At 50.0% G+C, this 26020-nt stretch overlaps 1 protein-coding gene across 1 annotated transcript in view; it reads left to right on the forward strand.

Annotated features, from left to right (window-relative positions):
- LOC119390975 (uncharacterized) overlaps window positions 1-26020 on the forward strand; it is a 232878-nt gene that overhangs the window by 165039 nt on the left and 41819 nt on the right. The window lies entirely within an intron of this gene.

Below are 26020 nucleotides of genomic sequence, written 5' to 3' on the forward strand. Positions count from 1 at the left end.
TTGGGACGTTGTTCGTGGTTTTGGGCTATTTTGGGTCGTTATACACATGCCGGCGAGCATGCGCATAACGTGATAAACAAGATAGGGGGGTGGCTCGCCCGTCACTGCAAAATTGTGGTTGCAAACCTGAATTTCAAAGTTACAGTGCAGTTGCAACGAACAGAAATGATGCCACACGCCTAATCATTCAAACCCACAACATATCATGTCTCAAAGACAATTGCATCAGCATGCGCTTGTAGTGTCCATCATCAGCGCTTGTAGTGTCGTCCACTTCGTTTCGTGTCTCCCCCTTAACTTCGTATTTCGCAGTAACTGTAGCGCAGTTTTTTATAATCAGCACGCCATCCGCCTCTATATCAGCCAAAGAAATTGCATATCTCACTGGTACGACGCGTGCATGTTAAGGTTTGCCTTTGCTTTGTAATACGCAATGTGTGTTCGAATGCAGGTGTAAATGAGGTCACATTTCCCGCCAATACACTGTCGTTAGCTTGCACTTCGTCTGTCTATCTGTGTTCCTTCTTGGGTCCCTGTTTTCTGTGAGCAACAGTCCACATCAAGATGGTTGGTCAGGCACGCATTTGTCAAGCTTCGCATGCCCCGATTTTCCCGATAGTTTGTGGGTTTCTAATTTTTGTCATTGCGATATGTTTTGTAGTCACCTTTGTTTTTCATTTGTTATTATGATTTTATCAGCATCTAGTTTTTCGTCCGCCGCGGTAGTGTAGCGGTTAGGGTGTTCAGCTGCTGACGCGAATGTCGCGGGTTCGATCCGGGCCGCGGCGGTCGCACTTCGATGGAGGCGAAATGCTAAAGGCCTGTGGATTGTGCGAGGTCAGTGCACGTTGAAGAACACCAGATGCTCAATATTTCTGGAGCCCTGCACCACGGCGTGTCTCGTGATCATATGGTGGTTTTAGCACGTAAAAGCCCAGATATTATTAGCTTCTAGGTTGCCGAAGAGACACGCCGGGACAGGAGCAGAAGAGCGAACAACGTCGTTTATTGACAGCGGTAATACACTGTTGTAGGGAGAGGGCAAAGGGGGATGTGTGCGTTGATAACAACTCGCGTGTCGTGCTCGTTTCTGTTAGTAAGTTGTGTGCAGCGTAAGGGTTAATTTTTTTACCTAAAACACCCTTGAGGACCTCAGGGTGTTCAGAGTACCGACTGACAATTGGAACTCGGTGATTAAGAAGGAGGTGAATATTCGGCGGGTTTAGATATGTCTCTATCAACAGTATTGTCTCTTTTAGTGCTATATACAAGGATACCATGAATCTACGCGTATTCTGTGCAGGTTTATGGTTGAATAATGCAGAACAGGAATATCCCCACCGGCACTGAACGGCGGCTCAAATACCATGACCCTATATGTATACCAGATGGTAGGTGCGAGTAATGCTAAGTAGTGCGAGCGCTCTGTCCATGTGGAATTTAATACGGTACATTGTGCGTATAGTTCGGCGCGTATATGCGAGTTCTATGCTTATCTAATTTGTAAGTTATTGTTCAATGACTCGTTGCTTTTATTAACCCATATATACCTGCACTTAGGGAAATTAACAAAACTGATTTATTTTCCCGAAATAATTCCTTGTACGACCTCAGAAAATAGAAGAAGACTTTTATACACAAAAAAATTCGGCAGATCCCACGTACCACGTACCGTGGGAATCGATGTTATGCGAAGCATGCGCGGGATGCTGACTGTGGCATAATTTTTCATGTTGAGCGAAACGTTACCAAATGGCGCTAGAGAAATGTCGAAGTGGTATAAACACACTCACATGCTGAAGAGTCGCATATGTATTATATAACCTGTTCTTTACAGTTGCGTAACGATGTCAACAGCAACATGTGTGTTACAAACAACAGACGCGGTAAGGAAGGAAGGAAGGAGAAGGAGAGAAAGTAAAGGCAGGGATGTTAACCAGTCAAGAAGGACCGGTATGCTACCCTACACTGGGGGAAGGGATGGGGGAGATATAAAGATAGAGAGAGAGAGAGAAGGAGAGCACGCACGCACATAAGTCAGACATATCTCACAGTCATGCTAACGTCGTTAGTCTATAACCGCCGGTGCAGGTCTGATGCCTTGAAGAAACTGAGCTGATATGAAGTGCTTATAACCTTCAATACTGGATAGCGCAAATTCAAACAGCGCAAAGAAGAAACGTAAATGCACAGGACAGGCGTTACTCTCAACTAAACTTCATTCAGCAAAGTTCCCCTGGATATACAAACAGCCGAGCGGCACACGCAGCGCACTGCACGTACGTTACAGTCACAGTTGCAGTTAATACAGTTGCGTTACAGTTGTTGTACTTATACTTATCTGTTATGACGGGAACGCACGCACGTTCACGAACGCTTGTGTATGTGTAGAAGGGGTTCTTGACAGTTCTTGATCAAGGTCATTATCAGCGTGATCAGTGAGGACCAGCAGCTGGAGTGGACTTGTTAATCGGATTCGTTCGTGATGGCGGCTGCGAGGGGTCAATGTGTTGTGAAGTGCGAGGTATAGCACAGCTGGTGGAAATCTTAGATGAATCTCACGATGAAATGATCTATGACGCCTCCTATCGTGCACGTGGCAGCGAGGTCTTTTGAAGTCCTGTCCAGATTGAAGCCGTCTTTCATGCAGTACAAATAATAAATGTTGAAGTCACCGGTAATGGTGAGAGGCCTGGTTCTCTCGGCAGATTTATTGTAGAAAGCATTGACCCCGGTTTTTGCGTAATCGACGTGTTCCACGTTGCGGACCACATGAACGAGTGCATGTAGTTCAGCGTCTTCCAGGGGTGTTCATCTTGAGCTTCCTCATTTTCTTTCTGTCCGCCACGGTGGTGTAGCGGTTACGGTGCTCGGCTGCTGACCCAAAGGTCGCGGGTTCGATCCCGGCCGCGGCGGTCGCATTTCGATGGATGCAGAATGCTAGATGCCCGTGTAATGTGCGATCTCGGTGCACGTTAAAGAATACCAGATGGTCAAATTTAAAGTCCCAACATTTATTATTATTATCACTTTCCTTGCTTGTCAATGTGTGTGTTCGCGATTACTGTGTTGGTTGAGACTCTGTATCACCTGTGGCACATACTCGCATAACATAAACTCTGGTATGCGGGTATGTGCTACACGTGACTGAGAGAAAGGGTTTCATGACGTACGCGACAGGCATTTTGCGTTATTCATGCTATGACCAGGGAACCGCGCTCACCATACACTGAACCCCTGCTATGCCAATTTTGGTATATTAGAAGTCATGGAGACGACCAGGAAAGCGTCCAGACGTAAGCGGCTAGATAGATAGATAGATAGATACGTAGATAGAAACGCCCAAAGTGCCTGAGGTTCGCTAAGAAATGCTTCGCATTTAAAACTTTTCGAACAACGGTTTTGGGGCCGTCCTACATGTAGGACACTAGGCAGATGCGCTACCTAATTGAATGGCACAATTTGAAGCATTTCACATGCACTCCGATGTCACATTTTTCACAACGTTTGGTGGTTTTGTCGTGGCAATGAGCGCACCTTGTCTGCTTCTCTTGAAGGATCACTGTGTGGTCAGTGCGGTCAAATGGGCTTTGCGCTTCCAGCGGAGATCGGCGGCTTCTTCAACGCAATGGCTTGGAGCCATAGCTCTTCATATATGACATTGCTGCTGTCCTTCGAAACGTGAGAAGCTCCACTTTCTCTGTTCCCCTTCTGTATAACTGGAATTAACTTGAATGCGTTGTTGACACATGCATCAAGAAGATACGTCAGGAGTGATGAGTAAAACTTCTTTCCTCTAATGGCAGTGTGGTACTTCGCAATATTTTGATTCAGTCGGTCAACCTCTCCCATTGTATCTGGAGATCAAAAAAGGCTGCTCCGCTGTTACCTTGGGTGTGTTATCTCTTGAGTACCTTTTGACATTTGTTTTGGTTCAAGCCCATGAGCATTTGAGACAGTGGTAACCGTGCTATTGTCCTTCTAACTGCATTCCAAAATTTCCGCTTTGGCATCATCTCTGTAGTCGTAGAATCCTCGAGCCTTGTTTTTTGATTGGTTTCTGCGTGAGGATCGGGCAGTTTTCTATACGGTTATCCCACACGGTGCCTGTGCACTTGACACCCATTGTCGAAAGTATTCTAACGAGCTTTAGACTTAAAAACAAGTTGTCAAAGAATACGTGGAACCCGTAATGAAAATTTGCTTTTTTATTTTGGAGAGCATTTCTGTAACAACAGATCCTCTTAGGCCGAGCTTGTTTTTATCGTCAGTGTTGACGCCATACTTCCCTTGGTAGGGCTCAACGGATAGTAAGTAGCCCAGTGGGTTGCAAACGCACCACACTTTATAGCCAAAACGGATAGGCTTCCCTTTGATAAGCTGCTTGAATCCATGCTTTCCGAAATACTCACACATGCTTTCATCAATACTTAAGCAGCCAAGTAATGGACCATACAACAGGAACCGCTCATTCAGCAACCTGAACAGTGGTAGCAGTTTTGTGAATTTATCTTCTTGCACTAAGTTGTTGGTGTCAGCCACATGTAGGTTTGTGAAGATGGCTTCAAATCGGTCACGCCTCATGGAGTTCGCTAAGAGTCTACAGTGAGAATCACGTGAGCTTTTCCACAACATTCGATGCCTTGGAACATGTATACACAGCCACTGAGAAGCAAAATACCGAGAAAAAATTTCATCTCGCTAGAATTTACGTTCAACAACCGATTCTTCTGTTGTGCATATGTGTTGGTCTTTTCAACTAGCAGGTTGATAACATAATCATCGAACAATTTTTCAAATGCCTCTATTGGAGTTAGTGGTGTTCCTTCGTCGGAATCCGGCTCACACGAATAGCCAACTGGCAAGCTCGAGTTCAAGTCACGTTTATCCCACTTGACATGACGTTTCTGCAGCTTAGCTGGTGGCTCGTCCTCGTCGTCACTTGCCTCTGAATACGAGTCCACGACTTCGGCCCGAAGAGTGCTTCCCGGTAGATGGTCCATGCTGGTGCCTTCTTCATCACCTCTTTCTTCATCTGTCACTGCTGCAGCATAACTGTCGGGCGGAAGAATGGCCACAACCGAAGGCACATCTTTGCCAGCATCCACACGGTTCAAATTGTCGTTGAGCGTTTGCGGGTCTTTTCTTGAGTAAAATGAACTGTAGGGAATCTCCTGACTGCAAATGAAATAAAGACATGAAAGTACTGCACATGCACATTCATGTCATTACGTTACTACAAGCCTCACGTGCTCGACGCAGCGCGCGTTCCAAGTTGACACAACGTCGACACCCGATCTGCCTAGCCTCCTTTATGTAGGACAGTAATGTTTGACAGACCGCAAACAAAAACGTTTACCGCTTATCAGACTCATACGAAATATACTGCACGCCGAATAACTGAAAAACAATCAACAAAAATATCGGCAGCATCGAGAACAATTTGAATCTATATTATTTACATCTTCTTTCGCGACATGGCGCTCGGTTTCGCTCACGCGGAACAATTTGGCGACTGTGCGCACGTGGCGATTTGTGGCCCGGCAACTACCTAGACTTGCACGTCAAAAGGGCGGGGCATCAAAAACACAGGTCTGGTGGCGCTAGCCTTTGTAGCGTTAGCTACACTGGCCGAGCCGGAGCGTTTTCGCGTGCCCGTACAAGAACCGTGCTGCGCATGCGCTAGGAGCAGTGATCTCACACAGCTGGCGCACAGGAACGCTATAACACGCTAGAACCGGAACGAGGTTCGAACCTGGTCCCTCTGCGTGGGAACCCAGTGTTCTACCTCTGAGCCATGCCGGTGCTTGAAATTGCGTTGCAAAACGACCCTATACAGGCTTCATGTCGCGAAGGAACCACATTACCATATGTAATGTAGTGTGGTAGAAGGGTAAAATAACAACCAGGCGTCACACCAACGCGAATTCTGTAACCGGGCGTCACACAACGCGAATTGCGCAACGAGTGGGTTGTTGAATGCTTCCAACCCACTACAAAGGGCTCTAACATAATTCATCGTTATCAGCCACAGCATCAACAAAGTGCACATAACGCCTTACAGGTGTTTAGCGGGTACCACGTTTCTCCGCCGAATGAAGAAAAATTGCATAGTGACTGCTGCCCAACATCACAAAATTTATGATGATTTATAGCGTAGAGGGTTCCTCGCAAGTGCTCTTCTATTGGTTGCCAAGGAAGCCCGTAAGGCTCCCATGATCCATTTCCTCAGGGTCTCAATAAAGTAATTCCCACTCCCTCGCTCTCCGTTTCTCCGGTTAAAGTATGTTATAAAGCGTGATTGGACAGTTATATAACGACCGGGCGTCACACAATATGAATTACGCAACTAGTGGGTCGTTTAAAGCTTCCAACCCATTAGAATTGGCCCAGCCATAATTCATCATCATCAACCATCGCATCAACAAAATACACATAATGCCTTACAGATGGTACCTCGCTTCTCCGCAGAATAACGAAAAATGTCGTGGTCGGTGCTTCCCAACTTCCCAAAAATTATGATTTGTGCCGTAGTGGGTACGTAGCTAATGTACTTGTATTAGTAGCCACAAGAGAGTTTATAACGGGCTCTAGAAATGCCGCTCTTCCAGCTTTCGCTCTGTCTGTGCTGCGCTTTACGCGCAGGCCTTCGCGCTATGAAGCCTGTATAGGGTCCATTTGCAACACTGTTTCAAGCACCGGCATGGCTCAGAGGTAGAGCACAGGGTTCCCACGCAGAGGGCCCAGGTTCGAACCTCGTTCCATCCTGGAATTTTTTTTCTTATTACCTTTTTTTCTTATTTCGTGCGATAGCGGTTACGGACACCGGAGGCGGCGGCGGTGGCGGACAACTACGGCGCCAAACACGGGCGTTGAAATGATCTCATAACAGCTTTCGCTGTAAAAATGAATTCGTAGGCTTGAAGTGTGTGCGGCAACCGTACCACGCATACTTGTTCGCTAGTTGCTCAGGTGCCTAAGCACTAAGCGTTTCTTTATTTTGGGAAATATGCGAACTAATGAGAGATAATAAAAAGGAAACTTTGCTGCTTACCTCACCCGGGTGAGCTGCTGCGACTAGAGGCGGTCAGTAGTGAGCGTATGAACATAGTAGTAAGCTACAAGTGGAGAGATAGAGAGAGAGAGAAATAGCTTTAAGAAAATACGATCTCTTGGTTAATGTAGGTGGAGCCTCTGGTCCAGGGCTCCACAGGCTATGGCGGCTCGCCGTACTTGTGAAGGATCGCCAATTGACTTCCAAAATACAGTGTGAGAGTCGCGCCTCCCACAACCAATTGATAAGTCTGCCCTGAATTACCGGTGAGATGGCGCCTACCGGACGCTGTGTACACTGATAGTTTGTGTTCGAGTGTCGGAATGGAGTCGCACCACGGGTATTTGTGGAAGCGTTTTTCAGGAAATACTTTGTGAAGTCTGTGCAAGTGTGGATATGTGTTTTTCTGTAGGCGATGCGTCTCTCAATAATAATAATTGTTCGGGTTTAACGTCCTTAAACCGCCATATGATTTTGAGGGACGCCGTAGTGGAGGGCTCCGGAAATTTCGACCACCTCGGGTTCTTTAACGTGCACCTTGAAGTACACGGGCGTGGAGCACTTTCGCCTGCATCGAAAATGCTGGGCGCGGCAGCCAAGATTCGATCCCACAACTTTCGGCTCAGTAGTCGAGCACCGTAACCACTAGACTACTGTGGCGGGGCACGCCAGTCTTTCGTCTGTCGCAATTTGTGTTCGGCGTAAGGTGGGTTCACTTACCCAGTCCTTGTGCCTAGAATGTCTCTCGGTGTGTCGACAGGTGTCAGAAAGGTGTCCATTTAAGCGGTATGAATCACGGCTTTGCCGATCATGCCTCGAGCCAGGCGGTCCGGCCCGTCGTTGCCTTTCACTCCGGTGAGTGCCACCGGGCAGCAGACTGTGCTAAGGTTCATTCGGAGAGATGATCCCAGCATGCGAAGGACTCCGACCAGTAGAACTCCCGAAAGGAAGAGTCTGCAGGTATTTTCGGAGTCTGTCATATATGTGACGACTAGCTCTCGCTCTCAACGTCTTGGAGACCAAGCGCTATTGCTGTGGCTTTCGCTTCAGCTTTTGATATTGTGCGCACTGATGCGGCGGCGATCGATATACCCCGATTCACTGGGACCGCCGCGTACGTCGAAATCGTCGTATCACTACGGGGTTATTAGCTCGCAAGTGAAGTAGAGAAGTGAAGCGGACTAATAGAGCGATTATTTTACAGAGCTCGTCTAGCAGAAATTCCAGCGGCGATGCGGTTTCGCGGTCGTTGGCTACGATAGAAATATCGGCGTTGTGCATGAGCGGAAAAATTGCGACGGATGCAAATATTAAAAAAAAACTATGCAGTTGCACTCAACGTGGCAGCTCTAGGAACAGCGGAGCAGCGATTCGCCTGCCCTTCAGCGACGCTCGTGTTGTCTGGCAAGCACGCGCCGGCGTTCCAAACGTACAGCATGCTCTGTGCCATGGCAGGAAAGGAAACTTTCATTTATGATGCAATGGCGTTCTCTCCCCCTTCGTTTCCTTCCTCCTCAACCACATTTCTCTTTTCCACCCTCTTGGTAACTATATTATACACGGCTATGCTTGCTTTACCCTCCCCCTCCACTTTTTCTTTCTCCTCACCCTCACTTTCCTTTTCAGCCCATTTACTAAACTTTACTATCCACGGCTATGCTCTGCTTTATCCTTCCCCGTCCGCTTTCCATCCTCACTTCCCTTTCCCACCCCCCTCATCTACTGCACTGCAAACGGCAATGCTATGCTCTACCCTCCCCCTCCTCACCGCACTGCTGCTCACCCTCACTTTCCTTTTCAACCCATTTGCTAAACTATACTATACACGGCTATGCTATGCTTTATCTTTCACCGCCTGCTTTCCAAATTCTTCACCCTCACTTCGCTTTCCACCCCCTTTATCTACTGTACTGGAAACGGCAATGCTATACTCTACCCTCCGCCTCCCCACAGCACTGCTGCTCACCCTCACTTTCCTTTTCAACCCATTTGCTAAACTATACTATACACGGCTATGCTATGCTTTATCTTTCACCGCCTGCTTTCCCAATTCTTCACCCTCACTTCGCTTTCCCACCCCCTTTATCTACTGTACCGCAAACGGCAATGCTATGCTCTACCCTCCGCCTCCTCACCTGACTGCTCCGCACCCTCACTTTCCTTTTCAACCCATTTGCTAAACTATACTATACACGGCTATACTATGCTTTATCCTTACCCGCCTGCTTTCCATCCTCTTCATCCTCACTTCCCTTTCCCGCCCCCTTTATCTACTGTACTGCAAACCGCAATGCTGTGCTCTACCCTCCTCCTCCTCGCAGCACTGCTGCTCACCCTCACTTTCCTTTTCAACCCATTTGCTAAACTATACTATACGTGGCTATGCTATGCTTTATCTTTCACCGCCTGCTTTCCCAATTCTTCACCCTCACTTCGCTTTCCCACCCCCTTTATCTACTGTACCGCAAACGGCAATGCTATGCTCTACCCTCCCCCTCCTCACATGACTGCTCCTCACCCTCAGTTTCCTTTTCAACCCATTTGCTAAACTATACTATACACGGCTATAGTATGCTTTATCCTTCCCCGCCTGCTTTCCATCCTCTTCATCCTCACTTCCCTTTCCCGCCCCCTTTATCTACTGTACTGCAAACCGCAATGCTATGCTCTACCCTCCTCCTCCTCGCAGCACTGCTCCTCACCCTCACTTTCCTTTTCCACCCATTTGCTAAACTATACTACACACGGCTATACTATGCTTTATCTTTCCCCGCCTGCTTTCCCTCCTCTTTATCCTCACTTCCCTTTCCCACCCCCTTCATCTAATGTACTGCAAACGGCAATGCTATACTCTACCCTCCGCCTCCCCACAGCACTGCTCCTCACCCTCACTTTCCTTTTCAATCCATTTGCTAAACTATACTATACACGGCTATGCTATGCTTTATCTTTCACCGCCTGCTTTCCCAATTCTTCACCCTCACTTCGCTTTCCCACCCCCTTTATCTACTGTACTGCAAACGGCAATGCTATGCTCTACCCTCCTCCTCCTCACATGACTGCTCCTCACCCTCACTTTCCTTTTCAACCCATTTGCTAAACTATACTATACACGGCTATGCCATGCTTTATCCTTCCCCGCCTGCTTTCCATCCTCTTCACCCTCATTTCCTTTTCCCACCCCCTTTATCTACTGTACTGCAAACGGCAATGCTATGTTCTACCCTCCCCCCCTCACATGACTGCTCCTCACCCTCACTTTCTTTTCCACCCATTTGCTAATCTATACTATACACGGCTATGCTAGGCTTTATCCATCCCCGCCTGCTTTCCATCCCCTTCACACTCACATCCTTTTCCCACCCCCTTGATCTGCTGTACTGCAAAAAGCAATGCTTTACTCTACCCTCCCCCTCCTCACATGACTGCTCCTCACCCTCACTTTCTTTTCCACCCATATGCTAATCTATACTATACACGGCTATGCTAGGCTTTATCCTTCCCCACCTGCTTTTCACCCTCGCCACCCTCACTTCCCTTTCCCACCCCCTTGATCTACTGTACTGCAAACGGCAATGGTATGTTCTACCCTCCCCCTCCTCACAGCACTGCTCGTCACCCTCACCTTCATTTTACAACCCATTTGCTAAACTATACTACACACGGCTATGCTATGCTTTATCCTTCGCCGCCTGCTTTCCATCCTCTTCACCCTCACTTCCCTTTCCCACCCCCTTGATCTACTGTACTGCAAACGCCAATGCTACGCTCTACCCTCCCCCTCCTCACAGCACTGCTCCTCACCCTCACTTTCATTTTACAACCTATTTGCTAATCTATACTATACACGGCTATGCTATGCTTTATCCTTCCCCGCCTGCTTTCCATCCTCTTCACCCACACTTCACTTTACAACCCCCTTAATCTACTGTACTGCAAACGGCAATGCTATGCTCTACCCTCCCCCTCCTCACAGCACTGCTCCTCACACTCACTTTCATTTTCAACCCATTTGCTAAACTATACTATTGTCACGTAGTCGTGACGTCGACGAAGAAAGCAGTCGGCGTTTGCAGAATGAAACTGTTTATTTGGCCGAACTTGTGGCCGGGAAAATGAGAACTAGAACTACAGTAATACACGCTGTACAATGATAGCGGCGAACAGGGCGTCGTCCGTCGATCAACTGACAAGCGGTCACGCGCGTCGGCTTTTATCCAGGCGCTATCGAACTTTCCAGCAATATCGCTGGTGGCGGCGTAATCTCTAGACAAAGCTAGAACATTCGCGTGCGGGGCGCAATCTTAACAAACCGATCTACTACAATCGCGACGCTTCTAGAACACTACTTCGCGGACAGCGTCGAGCGTTGATAACCGTCCCTGCCGGTCAAACCCGAATACATCAAAACAAGACAAGAAGTGGGCGTGGCATTGCCCCCCTCTGAAAAAGCATCGTCCCGATGCTTGTGAAAGAACATAGAAGAGAAAAAAAAAACAAGTGCATACACAAATAAATTAGTACAATAACAAAGGAAAAAAAATAGAGTCCCCAGGATCGCTAACGCGCAAAAAACGGCTTAAGGCGCACGACATGGACGACTTCAGGTCGCGCACGGCGCCGCTGAGAGTTCGTAATGCCGTCAGGGACAACCTCATAGTCGAGTGCGCCGAGGCGTCGAAGTACCCTGTACGGTCCGAAGTATCGTCGAAGAAGCTTCTCACTAAGTCCTCGTCTGCGTATTGGCGTCCATACCCATACACGGTCACCGGGTTGGTATTCCATGTGGCGTCGTCGAATGTTGTAGCGGCGGCTGTCAGTCGTCTGCTGGTTCTTGATCCGTAGGCGGGCGAGCTGTCGTGCTTCTTCGGCGCGCTGTAGGTAGGTGGTCACGTCGATGTTTTCCTCGTCGGTCGCGTTTGGTAGCATGGCGTCGAGCGTCGTTGCCGGGCTCCGTCCGTAGACCAACTTGTATGGCGTCATCTGCGTCGTTTCCTGTACGGCCGTGTTGTACGCGAAGGTCACGTACGGAAGGATGGCGTCCCACGTCTTGTGTTCGACGTCGACGTACATGGCCAGCATGTCGGCGATGGTCTTATTTAGACGCTCGGTGAGGCCGTTGGTCTGTGGGTGGTACGCGGTGGTGCGGCGGTGGCTTGTGTGGCTGTATTCCAAGATCGCCTTAGTCAGGTCAGCCGTGAACGCCGTACCTCTGTCGGTGATGAGAACCTCTGGGGCGCCGTGTCGAAGGACTATGTTCTCAACGAAGAACTTGGCTACCTCAGCGGCACTGCCTTTGGGCAGGGCTTTTGTTTCGGCGTAGCGGGTGAGGTAGTCGGTTGCTACGACGATCCACTTGTTGCCGGAAGTCGACGTCGGGAACGGCTCCAGTAGGTCCATCCCGATTTGCTGGAACGGCCGGTGAGGTGGTTCGATTGGCTGCAGAAGTCCCGCGGGCCTCGTCGGTGGTGTCTTCCGTCGCTGGCAATCTCGGCAAGTCTTAACGTAGTGGGCGACGTCGGCAGCAAGGCGTGGCCAGTAGTATTTTTCCTGTATTCTGGCGAGCGTGCGGGAAACACCGAGGTGCCCAGCCGTCGGGTCGTCGTGTAGGGCCTGGAGGACCTCTGGTCGCAATGATGAGGGCACGACAAGAAGGTAGTCGGTTCGAAGTGCCGAAAAGTTCTTCTTCATGAGAACGCCGTTCCGTAAGGAAAACGACGGCAGTGCTCGCTTGAATACCTTCGGAACAACGGCGGTCTTGCACTCGAGGTACTCCATAAGGCCCCCCAGTTCCGCGTCGGCTCGTTGCCTTTCGGCGAAGTCGTCGGCACTTATAGTTCCGAGGAAGCAGTCTTCGTCGTCCTCTTGCGGCGGCGCGTCGACGGGGGCTCGGGACAGGCAGTCGGCGTCAGAGTGTTTTCGTCCGGACCTGTACACGACGGTAATGTCAAATTCTTGAAGTCTGAGACTCCATCGTGCGAGACGACCAGAAGGGTCCTTCAAGTTAGCTAGCCAACATAAGGCGTGATGGTCACTGACAACTTTGAAGGGCCTGCCATAGAGGTAGGGGCGAAACTTTGACGTAGCCCAGATGATGGCAAGGCATTCCTTTTCTGTTGTGGAATAGTTGGCTTCTGCATTGGATAGTGACCGGCTAGCATAACTGATAACGCTTTCAAGCCCGTCAGTCTTTTGCACAAGGACGGCACCGAGTCCTACGCTGCTTGCGTCGGTGTGTATTTCCGTATCGGCGCAATCGTTGAAATGCGCAAGTATGGGTGGCGTCTGCAGGCGTCGTTTAAGTTCTTGAAATGCTTGCACTTGCGCCGTTTCCCACCTGAATTCCACGTTAGCCTTCGTGAGAAGCGTCAGTGGTTCGGCGATCCGTGAAAAGTTTTTGACGAAGCGTCTGTAATAGGCGCATAAGCCGAGAAATCGGCGCACTGCCTTCTTGTCGGTGGGTGGCGCGAAGTCGGCGATCGCAGCTGTTTTCCGCGGGTCTGGGCGCACTCCAGACTTGCTGATCACATGACCCAGAAACAGGAGCTCGTCGTATGCGAATCGGCACTTTTCTGGCTTCAGGGTCAGTGCAGAGGCCTTGATTGCTTGAAGTACTGCCTCAAGCCGCCGGAGATGCTCGTCGAAGGACGAGGAAAACACGACGACGTCGTCCAAATACACAAGGCACGTCTGCCACTTCAATCCGGCCAGTACGGTGTCCATGACGCGCTGGAACGTCGCAGGTGCCGAGCAAAGACCGAAAGGCATGACCTTGAACTCAAAGAGGCCGTCGGGCGTTATAAAAGCGGTCTATTCTCGATCTCTTCCGTCTACTTCGATCTGCCAATAGCCTGTCTTTAGGTCCATCGACGAAAAGTACGTCGCGTTGTGAAGTCGGTCCAGGGTGTCGTCTATCCGTGGGAGGGGGTACACGTCCTTCTTCGTGATTTTATTCAGGCGCCGATAATCAACGCAGAAGCGCAGTGTCCATCCTTCTTCTTCACTACACCACAGGTGATGCCACGGACTCTTTGAAGGCTGGATGATGTCGTCGCGAAGCATTTCGTCCACTTGTTTCTTTATGGCCTCACGTTCTCGCGTCGAAACTCTGTAGGGGCTCTGTCGGAGTGGTCGAGAATTTTCTTCTGTTATAATTCGGTGCTTAGCAAGGGGCGTTTGTCGGACCCGCGATGACGACGAGAAACAGTCCTTGTATTGCAGGAGCAGGGTTTTGAGCTGGTCTTGCTTGACCTTCGGAAGGCTCGGGTGACGTCAAAATCCGGTTCGGGACCTCTATTCGTCGAAGCAGGTTCGGCAGCATCGAAGAGGGCGAAAGCATCGCTGGCGGCTACACATTCGTCGATGTAGGCAACCGTCGCACCCATGTTGAGGTGCCTATATTCGTGGCTGAAGTTTGTCAGCAGTACCTTTGCTTTACCGTCATGCAGCTCGGCGATACCTCTTGCGACGCAAATTTGACGGTTCAGGAGTAGTTGCTGATCGCCCGTCGATTACACCTTCAAGGTTCGCAGGTTTTTCGGTGCCGACGGAAATAATGACGCTGCAGCGCGGCGGAACGGTCACCTGCTCTTCTATCACCTTCAGTGCATGGTTCCCTGGCGTCGCGTGGCGTGGGAGCGCTTTGTCTGAGCTTAGTGTTATCGACTCAGACCTCAGGTCGATAACGGCGCCGTGGTCACTTAGGAAGTCCATTCCGAGTATCACATCCCTGGAGCAGTTCGTAGGATTACGAAGCTCGCAGGATAAGTCCGGTTATTGATGGTGACTCTCGCCGTGCAGACACCAATCGGTGTTATCAGGTGGCCTCCAGCTGTCCGGATTTCGGGTCCACTCCAAGCGGTCTTTACTTTCTTCAGCTTGGTGGCGAATGGCCCACTGACGACTGAATAGTCGGCTCCGGTGTCGACGAGAGCTGTGATGCTGTGGCCGTCGATAAGGACATCGAGGTCGCTAGTTCGTCGTCTTGCGTTGCCGGTTAGGTCGTGGCGTCGGATCACGGCTTCGTCGATTTGTCCCGCTGTTTCTACGTTGCGTCGTCAGGTTTTCTTCGGGCCGCGAAGTTCGTCGTGAGGGCTCCGTCCGGTTTGCGTCGTGTTCTGAAGGTCTCGTCGCGTTGTCGTCGTCGGCGGCCGCGGAGGATCTTCGGCATTTCGTCGTACAGCAACCGCACCTCCATCGTTTGCTGCCCTTAGTTTCCGGATACGGGCTAGGCGACCGGCCCCGGTTTGGGCCAGTGTACTGCCGGCGGTGCGGTGACATGTAGCGGCTGGGCGACGGCGAGCGGGAAGCTCGTCGTTCTTCCCACTGTGTTCCGGTGAGGTAGTCGTCGATGTCGCAAGGCCGTTCGCCTGGCTGCGGGCGCGGCGCGTTAACGGCGAATCCGCGTAGCCCCATCTGTCGATACTGGCATCGGCGGTATGTGTGGCCGGCTTCCCCGCAGTGATAGCAGAGCGGCCGGTGTCAGGGGCACGCCAAACGTCGGTCTTTCGGGGGCGCAGCGTTGTCCTGTCGGCGGGCGGTATGGCGTCGGTGGTGGTGGCGGCGGAACTGCTGCGGCGACGCGGCGTCTTGACGTGGGCGAGGGGGTGGGGCGTTTGCGTCGGGCTGCAGCAGCATAGCTCATTGCTTCCGGCTGAGCCTGCGGTGCTTCGGGAATTCCAAGCGATTGCCGGACTTCCTCGCGGACAACGTCGGCGATTGAATGCACTTGATGCTGCGGCGAAGGTAACAGTTTGCGCAGCTCTTCCCGCACAATCGCTCTGATGGTGTCACGCAGGTCATCAGACTGCAAGCGCCTGAACCTCCCCGTAGGTCGTCGTAGGAATGCGGCGGTTGTACTGCCTAGTGGCGGATTTCTAGTGCCTTTTCGATTGTGGTGGCCTCTGAAAGGATTCCGAGACCGTCTTCGGCGGGTTGCGCACAAGTCCGGCGAAGAGTTCTTCCTTCACTCCCCGCATCAGGAAGCGAACTTTCTTTTCTTCGGACATGGCTGGATCGGCCATGGCGGAATAGTCGAGTCATTTCTTCGGTGTACAGTCCGACGTTTCATTGGGAGCTGTACACGGGTCTCGAGAAGGGTTTCAGCCCTTTCCTTCCGGATGACGCTCGTGAAGGTGTTGAGAAATCCGGTGCGGAAGAGGTCCCATGATGTTAGCGTGGACTCTCGATTCTCGAACCAGGTCCTTGCGCCATCTTGAAGGGCGAAGTAGACATGCGTAGCTTCTCGTCGCAGTCCCAGTTGTTGAACGTGGAGACTCGGTCGTATGCCTCCAGCCAGCTTTCTGGATCCTCGCATGGTGATCCGCGGAATGTCGGCGGCTCCCTCGGTTGATGCATGACGACCGTTGTAGGCGCCACAGCGGTTGTCATTGTGGCTGTTGTCTTCTTCGTTGTGATCCTGGTCTTGTCCGGTAGGGGTCCGTATTGTGGGGGTAGTCCTTCCAGTCTGCGGCTGGCTCGACTGCCGCTGATGGTGTCGGTGTCTTCTTCGCGACGTGGGCTGGGTTCAAGGCTTGTCGGGGGCGTCCGGAACATGAACGAGCAGCACCTCCACCAGATGTCACGTGGTCGTGACGTCGACGAAGAAAGCAGTCGGCGTTTGCGGAATGAAACTGTTTATTTGGCCGAACTTGTGGCCGGGAAAATGAGAACTAGAACTACAGTAATACACGCTGTACAATGATAGCGGCGAACAGGGCGTCGTCCGTCGATCAACTGACAAGCGGTCACGCGCGTCGGCTTTTATCCAGGCGCTAATCGAACTTCCAGCAATATCGCTGGTGGCGGCGTAATCTCTAGACAAAGCTAGAACATTCGCGTGCGGGGCGCAATCTTAACAAACCGATCTACTACAATCGCGACGCTTCTAGAACACTACTTCGCGGACAGCGTCGAGCGTTGATAACCGTCCCTGCCGGTCAAACCCGAATACATCAAAACAAGACAAGAAGTGGGCGTGGCACTATACACGGCTATGCTATGCTTTTATCCTTCCCCGCCTGCTTTACGTTCTCTTCAAACTCACTTCCCTTTCCCACCCCTTTGATCTACTGTGCTGCGAACGGCAATGCTATGCTCTACCCTCCCCCTCTTCACAGCACTGCTCCTCACCCTCACTTTCATTTTCAACCCATTTGCTAAACTGTACTATACACGGCTATGCTGTACTTTATCCTTGAATGCGTATAACAGCAGAACAAAGCAGGGACACTAAAGATGCACACAGTACGACCGCTAGACTTCTACTGAAAATTTTACTCCGGACACATGACATATCACTACCAACATATAGTCGCTTTTGTGCCTGGGTTCAAGAACAAGAGACGTACACCCGGACCCGCACGGACATAATTCACTCTTCTGCACGAGGAAAACAACTACAGGGCTCACCGTCATATTTACACTGATGGCTCTGTTAAACCTACATCATCTGCGATTGGTGTTGGATTTCATCTGCTAATGTCACCATCTCTGCCACTCTTAGTCACCGTACTTCGTCTACAGTACTGATATGGCTGCACTGTGAGCTGCTTTAATACATCGCCGACCAGACAGCTGAGTCTTGGATCATCTTCACCGACTCAAAAAGCGGCGCTGCAGTCTCTGAAGTCTCCCGCACGCAGGACCAACTCGTCATGGATATCAAACGCCAATGAACAGAGCCTGCTACTTCCATCACCACAATAGGCCTCCCAAGGTCGGCCAGGGGGCGCTGCGTCGCACGCGTTTCGCCGCCTGTCTTGCGAAAACCGGTCGCTCCTGTCCCCACACCAGCCTTTTGACTGCGCTGTCTCCGCACGTTCAGGCACCCTGCACGCGCTGTTCTCTGCTCGCCGTGCACGTGCAGCTTCACGTGTCGCTTGCTCTGAAGGTTTAGAAAGATTCCAGAGATGGGAAAAAACGTTTTAACGGTGGGAATCTTACCAGAGGAGGACGGTTGATCGACCACCTTTTCGGACCGAGCAGGTCGTCAAGGGCGATGCTGTTTGTGCGAGCGCTACGTGCGTGCAGATGCTGAACGGGCACATTTCTTTGACATGAGTAGGGAGGTGACTGCGCGAGTTCTGTAATTATGTTACCGGTAAAAACGCACATTCGTTGCGGCAGTCGTCTATACTCGGAGCTGTCAGCAACCATCCAGCACGCTTTCGCGTGCGTTTTCTATTGATAACTTTTCAATTGCTTGGATGCCAAGTTTGTCGTGCGGCTTTAAATTTATTATGAGCTCAGTGTGAAGAGCATAAATTTACATCTGCCCTGTGAGTCACTGGCTGCATCGCAATGCGCAGTGTTCAGTTTCGTGGGAGTTTCACTTTTGCCGAGGTTTGCATCGAATGATAACAACGTCGGATCGCAAGTTTAATGTCGCGTTGGATTTTTTAGAGCTCCCTTTGACAGCATAATGATATACGCAAACAATAAATAAATAAAATATTTCATGCCCACTTCGACGATGCATGTTCTTGCAGAGGCGCGTTTCATTCGAATAATATCGACGCCTGATCACGCACCGTGTCGCTTATTCGAATGTCGCTTTGGTTGTTTCGACAGCTCGCTTGGTCAGCATCATACTACACAGGGGCGTAGCCAAGGGGGGGGAGGGTGTTCAAACCCTCCCCGAAAAATTTTCAATTTTGCTTGCGTATAGGTACACGCACACATACAAACGCACGCACAAACATACATAAAGTATGGTTGGACCCCCCCCCCCCCCCTCGAAAAAATTTCTGGCTACGCCCCTGATACAATACAATACCCACTGGGATCGCGCATAGTTTATGATTATGCCGAGATTTGTGCCCAATAATAAGCGCATCTGAATTCGCGAAGCCATCGAAAGTTTAATTGCCACCTTGGTTCTTTTTTTCAGCTCGTTTCCAAAGCGGCATGCAAGGCTTTTTATTACGTGCCGAACGCATGACATTAATACGAGGCAACGCCGTGGTGTATTAATTCGGATTAATTGCGGCCACCTGGTGTTTCTTTAACGTGTACGTAATCTAAGTACGCCGGTGTTAGTGCATTTCGCTCCCATCGAAATGCAGCTGCTGTATGCGTGAATCGAACCCATGACCACGATTTTAGCAGCGCGACACTTTCAGCCTTCTAAGCAATACGGCGTGTCGCATGCAAGGCCAATATAAACGCTCAGTGCAACATAAGCTTAATTCTGTTTTACAGGGAGCCGCGACGGGAAATGTACTGCAATCAGCTGAATTAAACACTTAGTACTCACGGTACGTTATTTAAACTGTGGTGTAATAAGCCCAATGCTCCGCTGTTGTAACAATTACAAATGGTTGACTCGGAAAGCCAGCGCGCAATCTCGAAACGTACAGCGGCTGTCTACTTGTTGTAACTTCGGTTCACAAACGCACTTCCCTTTCAAATGAGCACGATCATCGCGTTTCTCCCGTTAATAGTTCGTAATACTGTGTACGACAAAAACTGCTTCAAGGTGACAAGACCGCGAAAGCATCGCGGCGAACTGCCATAATCCACTCTTGACGCCTCTGCTCATCGGACTGCTTGCATTGGAAACGGTAGAACATGACAGGAAGTTTTCGGCTCTTCGACATTTTTAAACTTTTGTGACAGTTCACAATGCAGCAGGACTGCGTGCCTGCTTTCGAGTACGACGAAGGAACGGCACCCATAGCGTGAAAAATGCGAGATAAAAGCCCCGGGGAGCACGTTCTCCGCGCGCGCGATGGGAAAACCAAGCAAGAGCGACCCGTCCCAGCTTCCATATTTCACAGCGCAAGACGACAACACAGTGAGGAACACAAGACACACGGAGCGCTGACTGACAACTGATATTTTATTAAAACCAGCCAGTCTTTTATACCACTATATCAGTTGTCAGTCAGCGCTCCGTGTGTCTTGTGTTCCTCACTGTGTTGTCGTCTTGCGCTGTGAAATATGGAAGCTATAAACCAACTCGCCCAACATATAACCGTCCCAGCTACCGGAGTTTTCCCCCTCTCTCCGCTGGGGCGGCGGACGGCGCTGCGCAAACTTGAGCGTTGGAGGCCTATGCTCTGCAGTGGATACTTGCCCACCGTAGAACACAAGGCAACGTCCAGGCTGATGACATTGCCAAAGCTGGCATGACGCCTCGAGAGAAATCTAATAATAATATCTGGCGTTTAACGTCCCAAAACACGATATGATTATGAGAGACGCCGTAGTGGAGGCCTCCGGAAATTTCGACCACCGGGTTCTTTACGTGCACCTAAATCTAAGTACACGGGCCTCAAACATTTTCGCCTCCATCGAAAATGCAGCCGCCGCGGCCGGGATTCGATCCCGCGACCTTCGGGTCAGCAGCCGAGCACCATAACCACTAGACCACCGTGGCGAGGCTCGAGAGAAATCTCGGCGACACTCGTATCGGGACACGCTTGGCGCCTCCAGCGATCCCTCTGGACAGATGCTAGTCGCCAGTATGGGCCTCTTTACAAGATCGATCCATCGTGTGACTTCGATATGCCGTGAGACCTAAACAGACAAGTTAACATTCGTGCACCGCATAATACTAAATGCCGCATACACTACTTTAGGAGCAAGAATAACGGTCGGACAAACCATTGTGCGTTCAATGTAGTCCCAGATCTGTATCATGTTATTTGTGATTGCAAGCGATACGCATCAGAGAGAGTCTCTGAAGGGAGCCTTATTTTCAACGGGGCTCGTGCTTAGAGTTCCGACATATCCTGGGCCCATGGCAGCGCAGCATCTGGGCGCTACGTGCCACGAAAGCGCTGTTGAGTTTCTTGCGAGCCACGAGCCTGAACGAAACTTTGTAAACAGTGCAGTATACGTGTGTGTGGTTCTATGTGTTATGCGTTTAGCAGTGTGTATATCATAATCGTCACCGAGCACCTTGAGTAGCAGGTCAGGCAAATAGCCCAGGCAAACATCTCCAGCTTTTGCTTAAGATGTTTCTCTCTCTCCTATAGCGCGTGTATGCCACAGAAAGCGGGCACATTCCACTACTCACCACACTGGTCCCCTGAAAGTTGACAAGGAACGCACGGGCGGCGAACACCGTGTAGCGCCGCACCTTGCAGCTTCTCTTCTGAACCATCTGTACCGAGTGCTTGGGCGGTGACTAAGCAGGTCTCGGTTCGTGATGATGATCATTTTCTATCTACGACACACAGCAGACCTCGACCATAACAGCTCTGCCTAAAATTGCAGCGATTTCTTTCTCATTTTGACAAAGATGGGTTTTGTTCGAGCGCGTTCTGTAACGCTATCGCGTTAAATATCTAGCCACCCTAGTCACGACCGTAGTTTTACTTTGAAAAGGCTGGACGCCGCCTCCATACACGGCAGCGCTTTTAAGTACCAAATGGCGCTAGGGTGTGGTCGTCTACGGTCCCTGTATATGCTCCCACGGAACACGGTGGTTGGCTTCAATATTTAATGGTTTAGGAGACAGATCGCACTGATGACTGCAATTTCCTCGCGCTGCCTGCTCGCAGAATCACTGCATTTGTTCACACCGTCTTTGCATATCGGCAGCTTGCCATAGCTTCACGCGACACTCTATTTTGCCTGTATTGCCCGGACATAGAAGGCTTCGAGTTCTGGCGAAGTGGGAGGTTTCATGTGAGGTCTGCCCTCGTGAAATTTTTGCGCCCGCATACGTGTGTTATCGGCAAATAAAATATCGTGGTAGCTTTGAGGCGTAGCTAGGGTACAGCAACCTTAGATCTCAAAAGACCGAAAAATTCATCTTTGATTTTACGAATTACCCAGTTTGACGAAATAATGGAGGTCGACCATCACTTCGTTAAACAGAGTTTCTACTGTACTTAATGCACTGATAGTTATACGCAATTAGAAAGTGCGGATAAATATTTCAAAGTCAATTGATGAATATGATTGCAGTGTATCAGATGACAGCCTAAAGAGAGAGGGCGAATGCATTGGTACTTTCTTGCTTTAGCCTAAGTAAACAAAACTTAATAAATATAAGCATGAGCATGGAAAATTCACAGTAACCAGTAATTACGCATTATCTTGGGAGTGTCCATGAACGATGAAGGTTTACTAGCACTTAATCAGAAAAAATTATAACTAATTTTTAGGGAAAGCTCAGAACACCAGAGTCAAGCCGTGGGCATGTTCTCTTGCGCCAGCAGCAGAAGACGACTGCTCTGAGCGATTACTACCACGGCCAATATTTGACACGAGATGTGCAGCTGCCACGTACATGGAGAAATGTTAATAAAATTTCATTTCTTCTCGCAGACAAACCGATAATCTGGTGACCATGCTCGGTACCGATTACAACATTGGGCTTTGGTGCATATACGTGAAGGAAAATATGGTAAGTGGAATGAAATAAACAACGAGAGAGGCAGTAGTTCTGCGTAATGAGGGACTTGGGCACTGATGGATGTAACGAGGTTAAGAGAAACCATTTTTGCCGTCCTAATCACGGATTCTTATTAATTAGTGATTTTTAAAAGAGATACTGCAGTGAAACCAACTACATATCCGAAAGGTAAAGCTCATTCTGGTACATCACGCGAGAGTGCTCTAAGCTTCACAAATGATGGCGGAGTTACACTTATGCAACAAGTAATGGAGCTAGCCTTCCAGGAAGTAGTATGCGAAGTGACGGGCAATATATTTCTTAGAAGTGAAGACCCAAATCAACGTCTAGAAAACAGTTCCCAGATGCCTATATAATTACACAGTGTAAGAAGAGATATCCGCGGAAATAACAATCTCCCCTTTTCCGTCAAAGTACATATGCAGCTTTTCTGGACACCAGCGTTGTAGTTCGCGTGAATGGCTCCGCGTGGCGTATAGACGTTAAAGATGGAAAAGTCCCGCCATGATATATGCAGTGAGGTGCCACTATACAAAAGAGAATCAAAAAGAAACAGTACACACACCCTGGGGCCGTACGCTCAAACTATAGTGTACTAGAATAATTTCCTAGTGACGCGTCTGTGAAGGAGCGCGTGCCCGTTTGTACGCCACGTTTGTACGCCACTAGAAAAGGCCGCCACTGCGCCTTTTTCTAGTGGACCGGCTGCTGTCTCCTCTGCTGCGTATAACGTTGTCCTTGTCCGCGTTTGTAGGCCTTCCTCAAGTGACAGATTCTTTAATTGCTGCACAAAGACTGCATGTACTATATATGGCGTAAACAAATTTTGTGAAAACCACATCAACACACTACTGTGGACAACGTCTTCTGCAAGCGTAAATGCCGCAGACCGGTGGATTAATTGCAGTTCGGGACATCGCCTGCAGCAGTGTTTATTCGCATTTTTTCATCCATTTGCACAACCCCAGCATACAAGTATATGTGCCTGTTTTGCTTCTATTGCGCAATATCTAGCACAACATTTAAATCGCGTGCTTATCACAAACTACACAAGAGTGAGCAGCAACGTGCACGCTGCGTTGCTATGCCAGAAGGCGTACAATTAAACCGACGGATGCTTACTGATGTGGTGAACATTTCGTACTTTATTGTCGGTTACAGAAACGCAGCTGAACGAAATTATTACTGCGTTTCCTTACCCCATTTCACGGCGTGCAATGAGGCTACATGGAAGCAACCCACATGAAAGCGACCGAGAAAGAATAAAGTCCTCCACCATTTTTTTGCACATGAACTACCACGTTGAACGTAGCGTCGCAGCACACGAGACAAGCAGCTGCAAAGCGCAAACCGGCGCGAACTGGCTATGCGACTGGTAAAAAGCGCAGCAACGCCACCATTGGAGTCTACTGGCGTTTGCTTCAATCGGCCTATTGTGCCTCCCTCCTGGACGTGTCACAAGGGGATTATTCTAGTGCACTATAGCTCAAACGATCGCAAAAGGCGACAAACGCAAACGTATCGCCTTTAGTTCGCGCTGATTGGCTGTTGAGCACAAGCGGAAAAGGGAGGGTGCCATCTAGTATTTACGCTGAGGTATCAACGAGCATTACCTTGGCGTGCTTTCAGCACTCGTTCTTTGCCAGCGTGTGCTTTTTTCGTGGTTTGACCGTTGCAGGAGCATGAACCGTGCGTTGCTCGCGGGGTTATCGTGCACCGGCATGATGTTGAGATGTTGCGACGATGTCGCTGCAGTGGTACACTACAGCGACATCGTCTCAACATCTGAGTACAGCGTGTTAAAACACTCAACGAATATACATTTCACACAAAGTTGCATTCTTTAAATATTATACTATGCAATAAACAATTGCACAAAAAACATTGAAAGCACTTTCAAGACGTCCTATATTTCAAGTAGCCACAGCCAAGCCTGGCCACTGCATAGAAGCCAGCCCGAAAATGCCGCACTCGGGTACAGTGTACTAGAATGAGGGCCGTGTGTTCAGTCGGCGGAGCGCGCGACGCTCTGGTTTGAAGCCACGAGGGTAGACAGGTCCCGGATGTTGGCGGTGGCGCTGCAGTCGCACGGGCTGTATGGTGCGCCTTCTGTGTGTTGCTGTCGGCTGCGGCGTGCTTATTGAGCTCCACATTTATTGTGAAGAAACGAGGTATTTCTATCGCTTGTGATGTTTTGCACCCATGTTCGCGAGTGAAAGTCAATGCCTAATCGTCGAAGGCAACGTCACAGTGCCTTGCGCCGGGTGCAACACCGGACACAAGTGGGCTCACTTCCCTCTTCGCCGTGCCAAAAGTTGAAGAGGAAAGAAAGGTTTGGGAACGAAATCTGCATCGCAAAGATAGGGTGCTTGATGAATGTTGCTCAGTCTGCGAGCGTCATTTCGAGCCTTCATGCATCTTGCGAGACTACGTCCGCATATAGACGGGAAAGAGGTACGCATCCCGCGAGGAAAGCCACAGTTGCTGCCAGATGCCGTACCTACGCTTCTACCGAACACACGGCTATTTATAGAAGAGACGCCGAAGCCTTGGGCGCCAAGAAAGTGCAAGAACTCTTCAGTGTGTTGTAATGATCCCAAGAGACCGTCTGCTGAACAATGATGCTCAGAGTGAACTCGCTCCACTTGGTACGTCACATTTTCAAGTCGACGCACCTGAATCGGAGCTGTCTTGAGTACAGTCTGTGTTAGACCTTCGCTCTCTCGATGTGCCTTCCGTGTACTGGAGTTCTCACAACCTACCGGGCCTTGAGGGATCTGTATACTGCAAGCTCACGATGTACAGTCGCGGCCACTGTTAGGGAACGCGGCACGCGTGGCCGCTTTCTTCGGGCCACCAAGCGGGCGCCGCGCGAAGTATTGCGGCGCAAGCGCACTCAGCGCCAGAGGCGGAGTTGCTGCGCGTCGTCTGCTACGGTGCCTCTCATTCGCCGCACGCGCTCTGGTTCAAAGTACTGTAGCTATGGAGCTCGATAGAAGTATTTGAACTGGGTTATCTGGGCGCGCCGTTCATGCTACACCCAGTATTCGGCTTCGAATTTCAGACGTTCGTTTTCGTCGCAAATGAAGTTGGTCGCTGAAATTTCACTTGGTTACAAAAGGAATAGGGCACGTGGCATAAGATTACAGCGTGTGCCTTGGATGCTTCACATGTCAAACAGCGCATTTAGGCGACGAAAGTTACGCCCACCTTTTGATGAAACTCTGCTCGTTATGAGTTTAAAGGGGCTGCGTGTGTTCTTAGTGGGCATTTCGTCAAAGCAATACCTTCCAGCGTGGCCAGAGTTCCTGAGAATGAGTGCGGGAAATCGTCGAGCTCTATTTCAAGGGTAGGTCGCAGCGAAAAATCGCCGAAGCGACGGGAAGAACGCTCAAGACAGTCAACAGGATCGTAGAGCATTTAAATCTTGCCGCCGGATCAAGGATGCTCCGCGGAAGCCGAGGTCTCGAGTTACGACTGAACAAGAGATGCTTGGATCGTTGCGGCGGCAGCCGTGAAGCCAGGTCTCTCTCTGCTCAGCAAATAAGAAATACCTCGGCTTGAGAGCATCCGTGACAACGGTCAGCGGCGCCTCC

Source organism: Rhipicephalus sanguineus, chromosome 4, assembly GCF_013339695.2.
Source record: "Rhipicephalus sanguineus isolate Rsan-2018 chromosome 4, BIME_Rsan_1.4, whole genome shotgun sequence".
Classification (NCBI taxonomy): domain Eukaryota; kingdom Metazoa; phylum Arthropoda; class Arachnida; order Ixodida; family Ixodidae; genus Rhipicephalus; species Rhipicephalus sanguineus.